General features: G+C 39.3%; 1 protein-coding gene and 1 long non-coding RNA gene across 2 annotated transcripts in view; one reads left to right on the forward strand and one right to left on the reverse strand.

Moving 5' to 3' along the window:
• NTNG1 (netrin G1) overlaps positions 1 to 15,554 on the reverse strand; it is a 317,109-nt gene that overhangs the window by 16,325 nt on the left and 285,230 nt on the right. The window lies entirely within an intron of this gene.
• LOC102151934 lies at positions 8,044 to 11,794 on the forward strand. The gene is made up of 3 exons (XR_005361064.1): positions 8,044 to 8,358; positions 10,239 to 10,350; positions 11,617 to 11,794. It is a non-coding gene; the product is annotated as an uncharacterized LOC102151934 (long non-coding RNA).

The following is a 15,554-nucleotide window of genomic DNA, read 5'->3' on the forward strand; positions in this document are numbered from 1 at the left end:
TTGCTTGGTTTGCTGTGTGATCCTATATGGATCACTCTATCTCTTTTTATATTCCAGGGTTTTAATTGTGTTGTACCAGTTGATCCATGTAGGTCTCTTGATTAATCTAAAGTCCTTTGCTCCCATCCCCCCCCCTTTCCCTGGGTTCCTGCTACCTGTCACTGCTACATTAGACCTTTCATCTGTGTCCAAGTCACTCATTTCCATGCATTGCTTGCTTTCTATATTAGGTGCCCTTAACTAGTCACATCTTCTGAATATCACTCCAGTCTATTAGAATGTTTCAGGCAGGTCTCCGACCTGTTCAATCAGGCAATTCCTTTGTGCTAATGATGTTGTTGGTTATAAATCTTTATGCTTGTCAGATCCCCCTACAATGTTTAAATGCTCTAATACCTTTGTATGCCTATGGCTGGCTTGGCTTCAGCAAGACAAAACAGGGCAGTTTATTCACAGGTTGCAAAGAAAGATAAGATTCACAAGGGTAAGGAGTGGGCAACAGAGGTTTTCTGACAATTTAATAATTTTTCAATTTTCTTTTAATCTAATGCTTAAATATCTAAAAATGTCTTAATATTAAGGATTATTATAATACTATTTTATTTTAATTCATCAATTCTATTTTGTGGGAATAAATATAAAAAAGAAAACCACCAAAGAAACAAAGGTACCATGAACTGAAATTGTCTATTTTCTAGTATTAGAAAAAGAATAACTAATAAGATGAAAGTTTATGATGAAGAATTATGCCCAAATATCAAGATAAATGAGTTTGTATGATCAAGGTATAAATTACATGATATAGATTTATTTTACAATGCTACCATCAATGGATCCTTAGCTATACTGCCAAGAGCAATACTGTGAGAATAATGTGAAAAGACTGACCACATGAAAAAGCAAAAGATATTCAGTGATTTCCAACCTTCATTAGTTTACTTTCTAAGAAGCACATAATGAATTCACATTGATGATGGGCCCTTGCCTGATAACATCAAAAGGAATGATCAATGCAAGCTAACTGGGTTGGGAATTTAGCTCAGGACCTTCTGGACTGGAGACCAGTCGAAGAATAAATGAAGACCTGAGTTGGCTGGCATGAGGGAAAGTGAGAGTGAAACTTGATTTCCTTTTTTTATTTTTTAATGGATCTGAGAGATAACTGGAAGTCACCTGGTAAAGTTTGTCTCTAACCCACTCTTTAGGAGAAAGAGGAAAGGCTGTGATGTCATACAAAGCTGGCTCAAATCTTGGCTCTTGAACTCACTAGGTGTGAGAACTTGGCAGGGCAATTTCCTCCCCTCAACCTTCCACATCTGTAAAACAGGCACATGTTCCTAGCAGAGTACTTCTGAAGGTGCAATTAGGTACTGCATATAAAAAGCTTACCAATAAATGGTAACTATTTTGATTACAGAGAAGTCTAAATGAGATACAATTGTCTATGAAACATCCGTCCAGTGGCAAGAGTTTCCTAAATGTTAGTTCCTCTTCTCCTTTTAAGAAATTAAAAAAAAAAAATCTCTATGTAGTCCCTTTTCCTGTTTGGTAACTAAAAGGAAAAGCACATGTTGATATGTCATTTTATGTGTCACTTGGTGCAGAAGGGATGGGGTGGGGTAGAGAAGGGGGTTTAGTTGAACCACAATAATGACAAAAGCTAACATTTATTTATTGAGCACTTAATCTGTGTCAGGCATTATGCATCAATTTATTTAATCCTTTTAACAATCTTATAAGATAGGAATTCTATCCTTATAGTCTTATTATAGATTAAGAAACAAACACCCAGGGAAGGTAAATAATGAGTCTAAAGTCACATAGGTAGTGGGTGGTAGAGCCTGGGATCCCACCCAGTTCTGGGGACTTGGCCACTTTGTTTGGCTGCTCTGCTTTACACTCCTATGCTGGAATGCTATCACTGCTACTACTTCTGCCCCTGTTTCCTTCTCTACCAAACAAAACCAGTACAAACCAATTACAAGGCATCCAGGTGGTGAGGGCAACAGAAAACAGAGTATGCACATCTCGGTTGCAGGTGACCTCAACATCCAGATTTAATGCTGAGTTTCTCAGGGAGGGCAAGCACCGACTACAACAGGTCCCGAATCCATGCATTTTCATTACCTGCTCGCTGCCAACCAAATCCAAGCCACGACAACCTTTAGCCTGGCCTACTTAACTGTCCACTTGTTAGTTCTAATCTTGCCTTCCCCTTCTTGCCCTCCTATCACTCATTGTCTTCAGAGTAGCCAGAATCATTATTATTATTATTATTATTATTATTATTATATTTCTTTTCCAGAATTATTACTGTTTAATTGAAACCCCCATATCACGCCACTCTACTGCTTAATATCCACTACACTTAGAAGAAAATCCACACCTCTTGTCCTGGCCTGAAGGGACAGGTGATCTGTTGCCCATCTCCCTCTCCTACCTATCTCAGCCCCTCTCCCTCTGATTCAATATGCCACCTACACTTTCTTCTTCCCATTTTTTGGACTGGCCAAATTCCTTCCTGCCTTCTGGCTTCTGCAAGATGTGTTTCCTCTACCTAGAATACTCTTCCCTCAGAACTTTCCACGGGTGGCTCTTCCTTGATACGTAGGTCTCGCCGAAGTGTTACCTTCTCAGAAAGGCCTGGCTAACTACCAGTCTAAAATGGTTTCCACCCACTGTTTACCCCCTCCCTTAATTCCCATCTGCCTCGCACCAGCAAGTGAGTTCTTGAGAGCAGGGTCTGTGTTTCTCTTCCTATTACCATATCCTCAATTTTCAGAAGAGCACCTGGCACAGAATTCGTGCTCAATACATTTCTTGAATACAGTGCAGGCTTCTATGGCTTGTTTCATCCAGTATCCCTCCTTGGAGGACCTAAAAATATGGCAGGAATAATGGATTTTGTGGAAGCTCTCCTGGCTGGGATGGATTTTAATTGCTCCTCTACCCTAGGATTAGATAAGCTCTTCCGACCTTCTGGGCTTGAAGACACGATGATAACTATAGAGCACAATTAGCACCCCTGTGCATCAGGCCGCCAGGCCCTCGAGAGTTAAATATCATGAGCTGTGTCACAGTGGTGGTGTTTAAGCAGCCTCGCTCCAGGGGAATATTATGCACTTGGCAATCCAGTGGAAAAATCCCCTCAGAGAAAAGATCATTCCTCCTGATGGATGGACAATTTCTAGCATCGGTTTCCACAGCTAGGCTACTTCCTAATTTCTAATGTAGTATAAAAGTGAAAGCTGAAGGATGTACTGCTTTCAAAAAAAAAAAAAGAAAGAAACTATCAAATAATTACAGCTATTATTTCAATAGAACTGCCGTTCTTGCTGGCAGTGAAGCTAAGATGCTAGGAATATAAATATTTGTAAGAAGTCAATATTGAACCATGGGCCATAGAGGAAATAATTTCATATCCCAAACAGGAACTATTGGATTTCTTCGGGAGATTTAATTGCCAAAGTTATTCCAAATTGTAAAATCTGTCCTGCCTAATAAATTATCAGCTCACCTCTAAGTAAGTGAGCAGAGGAACGATGTCATAGTAAAAGAGGCTGCTAATGACCCAAGAGTGAGCTCCTGGTGAGTTGCCAGCTTGGCACTGTGCAAGGGCATGGCTTAGTGGCATGGCCCTGGGCAAAGAGACGAGCATCATGACGAGAACCAGGACTAGCCATCTGTGACACCGAGATGGGTCTCAGCCTGCACACTGATTGTGCTGAGAACTATGTTTTGAGGTTTTTCTCTCCTGGCAAAGCAAATTGTTTTCTACTCTCAGTGTTCTAAAGAAACAGAGATGGACAAAGAGCAAAATGAGAATGGATTAGCCACCACTGCACTTGAACCCATCAATGCATTTGTACATCTGGCTAGCTGAGGGCAGGGAGGGTTCCCTATTTGTGGTTTTCCATCTCCCCACTGGTAAATCCACAAGCAAATAATTTGCTCTGGGAGTACCTGGTTGGCTGCATCTGAAAATGCTGCTGTGAACCCTTTTCTCCAACATTCCAAAGCTGTGTATTGGAACAGCTCCTTTGTGCCAGGTTCTAGGTTAAAGCTCTCCATCCCAAAGGTGTTTCAACAAGCTCACCCCTGCTGGCTTCCCACTAGCATCACTGCATAATGGATTTTGTCAGGAGAAACTAGTGGGGAGGCTAAGGCCTACCCCTATCTGTAAGGAATCATTAATCTTTACTGTGAATAATTTCACAAGACTTGACTGAATAGAAATAACTTTCAATTTGAGAATTGAAAGTACAGCTTTTTTCTCTTGGCAACTTATTTTCCACTCCTGCCTTGTTCCCGCCCTCACCATTCCTTTCCTTTTCTCAGGCTGACAGCTATGTCTACTGGCAAGGGTATTTGCAAAGACTCTCCAGCAGCAATGAATGCAGAGAATGGGATCTTCAGAAAGTATATATTCTATTTTGAAGCTGAATGAATAGTATAACCTGAAGCTAGTGGCCTCTGTGTTAGGAAAACAAAACACATGACAGCAGAACCTGTTTTTTTTTTTTTTTTTTTTTTAACAAAGTTTTGGGTTTTACAAAGGATATAGGAATAAAGTTATCCTAAGTTTAAGACTCAGAGCAAATTAATCCAATTTCTAACTCACTCTTCTTGAACAATATATTTATATCTTTGCAAAGCTGCCTAAAAAAAGGCAATAAACTTTTTTTCTCTTCAATACACTTCAGGTAATAATAGGTATGTGAGCCAATGCTATACAAAAATCCAAGAATGCCTTTTTTTTAGAAGTAAAAGAGATTAGTAAAAATAAGCAATATGCATTGAGAATGACTTTAAAACAGCATCCGTCTAACTTCCTGAACTGTTTTGATGCCTTTTGAAACTATAGAAAGTAGAGTACAATTAGGCAAAAATTAAATTATATTCCTTAATAGGGGATAACACTTCCAACTTGAAAATAAAGTTTACATCCAACAAATAGGATTCCATATATGTAGGAAAATCAGAAATCAGAGCGATAAGTCTGGCCCACTGGTTTTTGGCAAACAAAGTGTTATGCAAGAACCCATCATATAGAAACTATAACTATAGTAATGGTCATGGTAAGATATCACAGCTTTCATTTCTTTTCTTTCTTATGCCGCGAGTTGTTCAGGTTCAAAAAGGCCATCAGGTTATTTTTTTCGGTAGCTGTTTCATTAAGACTGTTAATATGTGAATTAACTGAATTTGCAGGTCTTTAAAGGAGGAAGCTGTGGACACTTTGCTCATTTCTGTCCATGTCACAAACGATACCTATTTTTTAGTTTTGAGCCAGATGGTCAATGAAGGCAGTGACCTCAGTAATAGCCAATGTAATTACCTACTTTATTTTCATTGAAATTGAAACTTCATTGAAAATAATTTTGTCTCTCAGTTTATTTATAGGGAAAAGTGCTTTTTACCTTTTGAACTTGAAGACTACTGGGCTGAATATAATGGCTGGAGATCTCCTTTAATCGTCTCTAATGGCTTCAGAGCAGGCTAAAGTTAAATTTAAAATGATATAGGGTTCTTTTGCTTCCCCCAGATTGGCAGTTCCTAATTTTAGAACATTGCCACTGGAGTGGTATAACAGTGGAACCAATGTGCCATCCCCATTAATCTAATAGATTGAAAGTAAGGGGATTTTGAACTAGATTTTTATTATACTGTGTTTTTTAATATTTGACATTAGACATATAGTGAATAACGCTCCCAAACTTTCATATGAGGACAGACTAGAATTGAATATACCTGTTTTTGGGCTATTGGAGCAAGTGAGATCAATTTTTAAAAGTAAACTGAGTCTTTTCCTTGAATATTACGGATAAAAACATACCATCCTGGGGATGGGCTCATTGTCTAATATCACTAAGGAGTCTGGAATATATAAATAAAAAGAAATCTTCAGAAAAATCTCCTTACACTACTCATAACACAAAAATCCAAGAAATGAATGTTCTGTTCTGCTTCCTTAGATATTATGGTAAAGTATTAGATTCATAATTTCCTAATACCTTAGGAGGCGAAAACATCCTCACACTACAAACTCATAAGTCTACTGATATAAATAATTTATTCTGGCAGCTTATGTATGACTCAAACCGCAATATTTATAAAAGAATGTTGCAATTTTCTTGTTACAAAAAACTCAATAAAAGATAAATTATTGTTAGATAAACCCCCAAACAAAGTAATCTATTTGCCTCTTAGAATGTTACATGAATATCTGATAGACACATGTATGTCATTAACTAAGCACAATATTCAACAATATTCCCAAATTCTCTGCTAATTGAGCATAACACATTAAAAGTAACCATGTTGAATGGGTGCTCGTGTCTGTGTGTTTCTACAGCACTGAGCAGAGTGCCATGCACATGGAGAAATGAGAAACGTGCAAATGGAATTCAAATGCATTGCTACCAGACTTTTCCAAATATGTGCTGTTCTTCATAGTTAAAGTGTTGGATAGAGGATTTGGTACTAAAAGAACCAAAAATGCATACTGGAAAATAAGCTGAGTGACAGATGTATGGTGTTTCCTTTCAATCTGGATGCTGCCTACTGGACTTTAGTTTCCTCCAAGAATGCTCTTCTTCCTTTACCTTCTTTGTTTGTTTATTTCTTCTTTCTTTTTGAGAGAGAGAGAGTGCGAGTGTGCATGAGAGCGAGGGGAGGAGCAGAGGAAGAGGAAGAGAACCTCAGGCAGACTCCATGCTGAGTGTGTAGCCAGACAAAGGTGTTTGCAGACCAATATGAAACCAAATGGAACTTCTAATCCTGGGCTATAGGATTTCTTGGTTGGTAATCTATTTTGGGCACAAGGAGACAATGAAGTGCAGTGTGGTATCTGTAGATACATCGAAGGCTAGTCTAAAATCCAGCCAGGAGGGCAGCCCCAGTGGCTCAGCGGTTTAGCGCCGCCTTCAGCCCAGGACGTGATCTTGGAGTCCCGGGATCGAGTCCTGCGTGGGGCTCCCTGCATGGAGCCTGCTTCTCCCTCTGCCTGTGTCTCTGCCTCTCTCTCTCTCTCCCTCCCTGTGTGTGTCTCTCATAAATCAATCAATCAATCAATCAATCAATCAATCTTTAAAAAAATAAAATAAAATCCAGCTAGGAGTCCCAGTAAGCAAACAGGCTAGGCTCCTGGGTGGGTCTACTTGTTTCTGGTGGGAGCTCTTAGAAAAGCTTAGTTGATTCATTTGCTCAAGAGAGATTTTATGATACCAGGGCCTTTGGGAGGAGGCATGGACTTAGGACAGATTCCAAAGCCAGTCTGAGTGAGACAGGACTTGCTTGTGTCCACTGTGTCTAAATCCCACTCTTCCTTGGGACACCTGGGCGGCTAATTGGTTGAGCGTCTGCCTTTGGCTCAGGGCATGATCCAGGGGTCCTGGGATGGAGTCCCGAATCAGGTTTCCTGCAGGGAGCCTGCTTCTCCTCCAACTTCCCTATGTCTCTGCCTCTCTCTCATGAATAAATAAATAAAATCTTAAAAAAAAAAATCCCACCCCTTCGCCTAAAGTTTGAAAACAGACATATGGATATCTGTTTGGTGTCCAAGGGGTTTTCATTTTGTTAAACCCAGGCAGCTGAGTGAGCCTATGACTTAGCAGATCACTCCACTTCTGGCCTCAAGTGATTTTAGGATGCCTTCCACTATACTACTTAATTTTCTTTGTCCTTCTTTGCTCACCTCCCTTTTCATGAGATGGTTTTCAGTTTTTGAAGTGAAATGACCTGCCTCCCATCATGATGGGTCACTGTGTTCAGGTCTGGGTAACATTCTCATCTCTTCTAAAAATGGGTGCATCTTTCCAAACCTGATCGGAGGGGATTCCATGACACCTACTCAAGTTTTTAAAAATCCTGTTTAGAGCATTTGCAGCCACTATATCAAGCCATCTGCATTTTTCTCATACATCCTTCCAAAGAGATGACAGGCACAGGACACGAGAGCTGAGACAGTGTCTGCCACCAGGGGCTAATGATTTGATGATGAAGAGAATTCTTGCCATTCCTTGTCTCCAGGGCAACAGAAAGAGCCTGACCATGTAGTCCTGACATGACATCATGAAACAGTTGCTACCACAATCAAGGCTTGTCTGCACATCCTTCCTGCCATGCTACCTAATACTGTCACCTTATTTCACTGGAGCGGCTGCAATGCAACAGCAGTTACTGGCCCTGCCCATCTGAGAATATTGGACCTGTAAAGTGAATCAGGCATTTATTACTTTTCACAAGTGCTAACACAGCTGGTGAAGAATAAGCCTGCTGCTTTAGAGACGATGGGCACCTTGCTGTCTCCAGCATCCAACACTCTGTTTCATTTGATCCCGAGGAGCACCAACCTAGGTTAATGGACAACACTGTGAATAATGACTTTTTATTGCTTCTAAAAATCATCTTGCAAGTGTTTGATGTTCAACAGTCTTCCTCATTATATCTCATTTCTCCCCTCGCCTTCCCTGCGAGGCTCACCCCTGAGCTGCTGTAGCTCAGTGCTCTGTGTGCGGCACCTGACAGTGAATACATGTTGGTGGCCTGGAAAGGAAGAGAACTGGGTTTGGCCTCCTCCTTTTCTCTTTTAATTTTGTGACCTAGACAGTTTGTTTTACCTCTCTAAGTCTGTAAAACTCAGAAAGTGATATATTCTGTTACAGGAATGCTGTGAAGATTAAATAGGATGATGCAAAGTGCTTGTCATGATGATGATGTTGGGATAAGATTATTTCTGTTGTCATATCTGATCCGGGCACTAAGTATCTGACAGCTGTTTATGTATGCTGTTTCCTTCTTTGAAGTATTAACCTGTGAAGTGACATGGGGTGGTCTACAGTGGGCTACAGTTTGATGTCTTTATTTGAATTTCTGACTGGCTTGAGGAATTGGTCAGAGAGTCTTTCCATGACCAGCTTGGGTGATTTTTCTGCGGGAAATGACACAGGATTTTTGGCTTGAATTAAATGATTTGCAACCTTACAATGAGAGCCCATCTCATTTGTTAACACCCTACCCTATGCGAGATGCAACCTCTTCACAGCAGGGCCTCTCTGTGTCCTTCTAGACAGGGGCCTCAAGAGCTGGGAATCTAAGAGCATAGCTTGCTTGTCCCAAGTGAACGTGGACCAGCTGCTGATTCTGAGAAACAAATTCACTGCACATAGAGGGCAGTAAATAAACAACTGCTTCTGTTAGCAAATGATAAGCTGATAGTGGAAGAGAGTCAGTAAGCTTTGTCAGTCGATGCTTGTTTCTGTCCAGAAGGCTCTTTCTCTGTTGTGTGGTGGTGTTTGTGTTCATAAACACTCCTATTAATGAATACTGAGGCTTCTTTCCATCTCACCAAAAGCAAACTGACCCTGGGGCTGGGCTATGGTCCAAGACTAGAACACTGCAACAAGCTCCTATTACCCTCCTAGTTCCAAAGGAGGATTGGGCTGACGAGTGTGTCTATTTTGGAGGCACAGCAATGAGTCTGCATGGCATATGGGACCAGGGGTCAGATCTTTATCTTGATTTCATAATAGCTCCACTGCCTTACCAATTGCTTGAACGACTTAAACTCTCTGAGCCTTAGTTTTCTCATCTCTAAAATGGGTATGCTATAGGGAAAAAGAATTGAAATAATATGCACAAAGTGTTCAAGCATGCTTACAGCACATGGTGTGTTTATTACTGAAATATTTTTGAATGCAACTTAATCATGAGGTCTTCATAATACTGGTGTATTTATTTGTAAGTCATTGCAGTTTGAAAAGAAGGACACAGTCAGCAGGAAAGCTTAACTACATTGCAGGAGCAGAATTGGACTTCTGTTGGCCTGAGGAGAGCCCCTGAGGGTGTTAGTCATGATCTCTACTTGTGTTTTCAAACACATTTTTCAGTGAGTAATGCATACTCTTGTAGCTGGAAACTAGGCACCTCCTGAGGGAAAGAAAAAATCCCCCGCGAACTCCCGTCTGCTCTTGAAAAGAAATGTGTTTTCAGTGTCCTTTTTGACTGTCAGTTTCCTGATGAAATTTTTAGAGTCGTGCTCTAAAGGAACATTATTTTCTGCCCTAATGTTAAATTTGGAGTGAGAAAAGGGAGTGCCTTGCCATCTTGTTTAAAAAGTACAAGATTACCTCTACCTTCAGATTAACAAATTTGAAGTTGACTGTGCTGTCCCACAAAACAATAAAATTCTAATTTGAAATTGGACACAAAAGAGAACTCTTTCTTCTACCATACAGATGCTAATGTTTGGAGAGGCTAAACTCATGCTGGAGAAGTGAGCCACAGTGAATGGAAGCTCCATCCCCTCACTCAAGGGCCTAAGGAGACTATTCAAGAATTCTGAGCAAGGTGGGGAGATTCAGCATTTCATAGAACTTGGTCACTTCCCCGGGACCAGGGGAGCAGACCTGTGATGTTAGGGCACACTTTCAACTACTTATCTTTCCCACAGCTCCCTCCCCCAGGGAATTTCAGAACATCAGAGAATCCATGTAAAGTTCCCTGCCCACCACCCAGACACTTCCCACTTTCTACTGATGACTTCTGAGCACACATAATTAATTGTCTTGTCAAATATTGTTTAAAAATCACACTTATGATTGGGATCTCCACTTACAGATTTAATGGCTCATTGACGGTTGCAAATCCTCCCAAGCTCCTTATCAATTGCAATTACTTACCGCAATTTGCTTATAGTGGAGCAATACCAATAACAGCGATCAGCTGTAGAGCTTACTGCACCCCATTACTGGGCTCAGTAATTCACAAGCATTGCCTTTGGTTTCCTGAGAACTCTATGAGACGAAATCATCTCTTTTTCAGAGACGCACAATCTTCGGTCAGAGAGGTTATATAATTTGCTCAACACAGGATGAGGCGGGGCCAGGATTCCAATCACTATTCAAGACAGAGCCACTCAGCTAAAGTAGACCTAGAGTAGTTTCCAGTTTCCTTTAAAACCAGACTCTTTAGGAGGGCGCTGAGTACTCTGGACAGGAAACTTGGCTTCACCCCATGATTTTATGTGCTTTACCCCAAACTCAAATTTAGTAGCCTCTTGAAGGGCACAGGCTGTATAAAACTTGCTTCACATCTTATATAGCACCTATTATGACGCAGGCTTCATAGCAAAAGGTCAGTAAATGTTTGATTATGTGCTGATGAATCCCTCAACCGAGGGTCTTTCCTCCTACCCTGCTTCTTTAGAGCTTGGTACTTCTTACACCCTTTCTCCCTGCCCTGATAAATTCTTCCTCAACTACTCCAGTACATTCATTTAAAACATAAACTAACATGCCAATATAGTGTACAGAGGGACAACACATTTCAAAGGCACAGACTAAACCCAGATTGTCTGACCCTGGCAGTGAGTCCCCTGTGATCCTGCTGCGAGCGACACTAACATTTCCCTCATGCTCTCCTTACTCTTTGGAGGTTTTGTTTCCTTCTCATTTTCACATTTTGTAGTGACACTGCTAGGGCTGAGGAAGTATTAACTCATCTTCTGCTCCTCGGTACCTTTGGTTCACCTTAAAAATTCAGCCTTCCTTCTTCAAGGGCGGTATGACATGTGGTTAAATTGTTACTCATATTATTTCTTTTAATCTTCTGCAGGAAAAAACAACCTTATTCCCTTCAAAGTAAGAATCTCAATTTGAGCATCTTTGTACTGTAAGAAGAGAAATCTGAACTTTGCTGAAAAATAGCACATAGCAGGAATTTGCTAAGAATAGCAAATAAAAAAAAAAGTCTCCTGAGGAGTTCTAAAAAAACCCAAAAAATGAAAAATAAAACAAACAAACAAACAAACAAAAACACCAAGGGGCTCTGAATGCATTTCTGACATACAAATCCCTAAGGGTGTCAACAGTCACTAAGCTGAAAATCGTCAAGTATCTGATGGGTCTGGTGATGGCACAACAGATTGTAAGTGTCTAATCATCATCACTCCTGAGAAACTGGTTTATGTCCAGGTACAGAACCCAGTCTGCTTTGGTTTGTTTAGGAGGTCACCATACTTCAAGACCTGGCTAGCAGGCAGGCATTTTAGCATTACAGGGTAATTTCCAGGATTTAAGATGATCCTAAAATTGACAAAGAAGTGCTGCTAAGGGTCAGGTGAATTTAATGGATAAAAGTTTATAGTGAGGGCTTTATTTCTCTATTTGGAAACTGCAGAACTAAGAGGTACTGCTTTTAGACAAAATGTTAACTAAAATTTTGCATCTGCAGATGGCAATTAAGACTTGAAACATCCAGAAGATGATGACACAATGAGTATGAAATCCCATTCATTTTTTAGTCTTTTTAAAAATTTTTCCAGGAAGCAGCCGGGACTATGATCACTTCCATTTTTATCATGTCATTTGTTTGGATTGCTTTCTTAAATTTGTTGATCCAATCTCTACCGTTTTAAATGAAACTCTGAAGGCAGGTACCATCACTTACAGTTTTATTAACTCACCATGTGTCCTTACTGTGTGACAGAAACTGGGTTAAATATCAGTATGTTATTTAATTCTCACAGATAGTGAGGCAGATCTGATTCTTATTGTCGTTTTACATGAGCAAATGGAGGCTGAGTAAGGCTGACTAGTAGTACAGGACTGTAACCGTCTCACACCAAATATTTGATTGCCTCTACAAGAATCTAGGCATATTAGCCTAGGTTGCAAATTTACATTTTCTTTCATTATCTTTAAATTTCTGCCATTGCCCAAATGTTCTTACTACTTTATCCTAAGACTTTAAAAATTAACAGGTATAATGTATTTTAATAATCCCACTCATTTAAAAAAAGCATAACTGAATATAAACATAATTTTTGAAGAAAAAGGATAAAGCTATCAATGGGAATAAAGCAGCCATATTTTTATCTTTATACACTTTCTTACTCTCTTAGAAATATTTTATCAAGACAAGTATGCATGAGGAAGTTGATTTTTAAAAATGGTAATTGGGAACCTGATAAAATATACTTCAGAGTAATGCTAATCATGTGTGTCAAGATAAAGGAAATTAAAGTAGCTTAAGTTTTCAGTTCTCTTCAGAAAAATCAATTATAAAGCAGTTACGCTGCTGACACTAAACAATAAATCCCTGGATTTAGTTAATAAAAAAAGCCTTCAACGTTTTGAAGGTTTTTTTTTTTTTAATCCAACAGAAGAAACTCATAACATTGATTTTTTTGAGAAAGAAGGGGCTATTTATATGAGGTATCTTTGAATCCAGATATATTCTTGATCTTAGCCTGTATGGATTAGAAATCACTTGCCATCTAGGGAATATGTCTTCATAAAGTTGCCCATGGTTTCCAGTGTTTCTGGCCTTGGTTGAGTGCCCTCTTACCTCAGACTCTAACGAGGAGTGGCAAATTGGAGCCCACCTTGCATTCACTTGGGGTTCAGAATATCGAGGCAAATTCATGACTGGCTGAAATCTCTCTGACAACGTGCAGTTACTGAGAATGTAGTCCTCAATCCTGGCTGCGTCTTGTTATTGCCTGGGGATTTTTATAAAATACAGATGTGTTCCCCCCAGAGAATCATACTTAAGTATGCTAGAGTGGGGCCAGCGATAACTATTTCATTTCAATCTCAATTAACCTTTATATAGTCACTGAGATGTTCACAGTCTTGTCAGTTCCTAGTTTTGGACGATTAGAATCTTGCTGTCATTCTTTCCCTTTTGTTCTCATAAAACCAATGACACAAAGGTTAAAGCCACTGAGAAGGAAAGTTTTTCAACAAGAGCAGTTCTGCTCATCGCTTTTCAAATGAGCAATTAATAATTCATAACAATTAACTGAGTTATGAGTTTCTCTTTCAATACGTTTCCAAACATGAATAGATTAAATGGTAATTGCCATCAAATTTTATGTTCTATTTCATGTGCCCAATAAAAGTTTATCTTTTGGAACTCACTTTGTATTTCCTTTTGATATATTCATAACCAAATGCAATATACTATATTAAAATATTTATTATTAACCTATCAAATATTAACCACTTTTAAATTATATGGATGAAAGAAAACAAATAGGCTACTTGCTTAAGTTTTCATGATTCTCCTTATTTTAATAGGATTTGGATTTGTAGAATACATGCTGGTAAAAACTGATGACATGAGATACTCTACGAGTTCCTGCCCCTTATATAATTTTTACCAAGGCATAGGTTTGCCCTTGGTTTCCCAGCCACCAACATTCTGTGAACACTAAGTAATAAAAACAAATAAACAAAACACCTGGGCTTTGGAATTAGCCTACCTCAAGGTTAAAATCTACACTTTCCATGTCACCCTCTAAATTCTCAATTTTTAATGCAAATATACACATGATTCACCTGGAAATCTTGTTAAAATGCAGATCAGGAAATCCAGGGTAGGGCCTGACATTTTCATCTCTAACAAATTCCCAAGTGATGCTGATGCTAATTAGTTAAAGGATCACACTTTAAGGTTGCAAGAATCTAGATGACCATGTGCAGGTTAGTTAGCCTCTTTGAGCCTCAGTTCACTTACCTATAAAGTGGGAATAACTGCTAATGGGGTTTTATACAGATTAGACAAGTCACTGTAAATGGCCTGGCGTGGTTCCTGGCACATGGCAAGCTCTTAATTGTCGCCATTGTCTTCTTTATTAATTGCCATAAGGAGAGCCCTAAACAGTTTTCACCTATGGCTTAAAATAAGTGCTAAACTAGAATATGCCTAAGACTCGAACTCATATATAAGATTCGAAGATTATAGGCTGGAGCAGAGATTTCTGTGAACAGAAAAATGAGCTCGAAAAGTAGTGCTGGAGATTGGTCTTCTCAGATTCCAACAAGAGTGAAGGACTCTGATTTGAGACCTTTCTGAATGCTAGCCCTTTGAGGGCAGGGTTCACATTTTAGTTGTCTTTGGTACTAAAATTTAGCACAATTCCTGGCACACAGTTGGGCTTTCATATTTTAAAAAGGATGACAGTATGAGTGAATGAATTAGGAAATGAATAAATGAATGATTGCATGAATAAGTGCATGAATCAGACAAACCTCTAGGCAGCCCAGTTTGCCGGGGGGGGGAATTCAAAAGATTTTTCCAAGACTCTGTTAAGAAGCTCTTCCATCACCTTGGTTAAATTGAATTTAGTAACCAAAGATGAACTTGAAGGTCTAGATTTCCCATAGAGTATGCTACGATCTGACCTCATTTGTTGTATATGAAGGAACATACTGACCACGATTGATTTAATCATGTTTTGTTAGGCCTATCAACAGGTGAAACACAAACTCCTCCATCTCAAGACTCTAGACAGTCTTTAGTAAAAATGTGACTTCAGAAATTTCAAAGCCTGATATGATCAGATATGGTTCATAGCTCATATCCAAATGCCTATATGTAGTTTAGCATCCTTGGTGCAAAATCAGCAACTTTAATTTTTATTTTAATTAGAAAGAAGAGGGATGTGATATCTCAGTAAAGACCTCATAATACAACCAAATATCTTCCACATGGGCATTTGTTAAAACTGAAAATGCAGTGATTGTGACATTACATCACTAATAAAC

The sequence above is a fragment of the Canis lupus genome, chromosome 6 (genome assembly GCF_011100685.1).
Source record: "Canis lupus familiaris isolate Mischka breed German Shepherd chromosome 6, alternate assembly UU_Cfam_GSD_1.0, whole genome shotgun sequence".
In the NCBI taxonomy this organism is placed as follows: domain Eukaryota; kingdom Metazoa; phylum Chordata; class Mammalia; order Carnivora; family Canidae; genus Canis; species Canis lupus.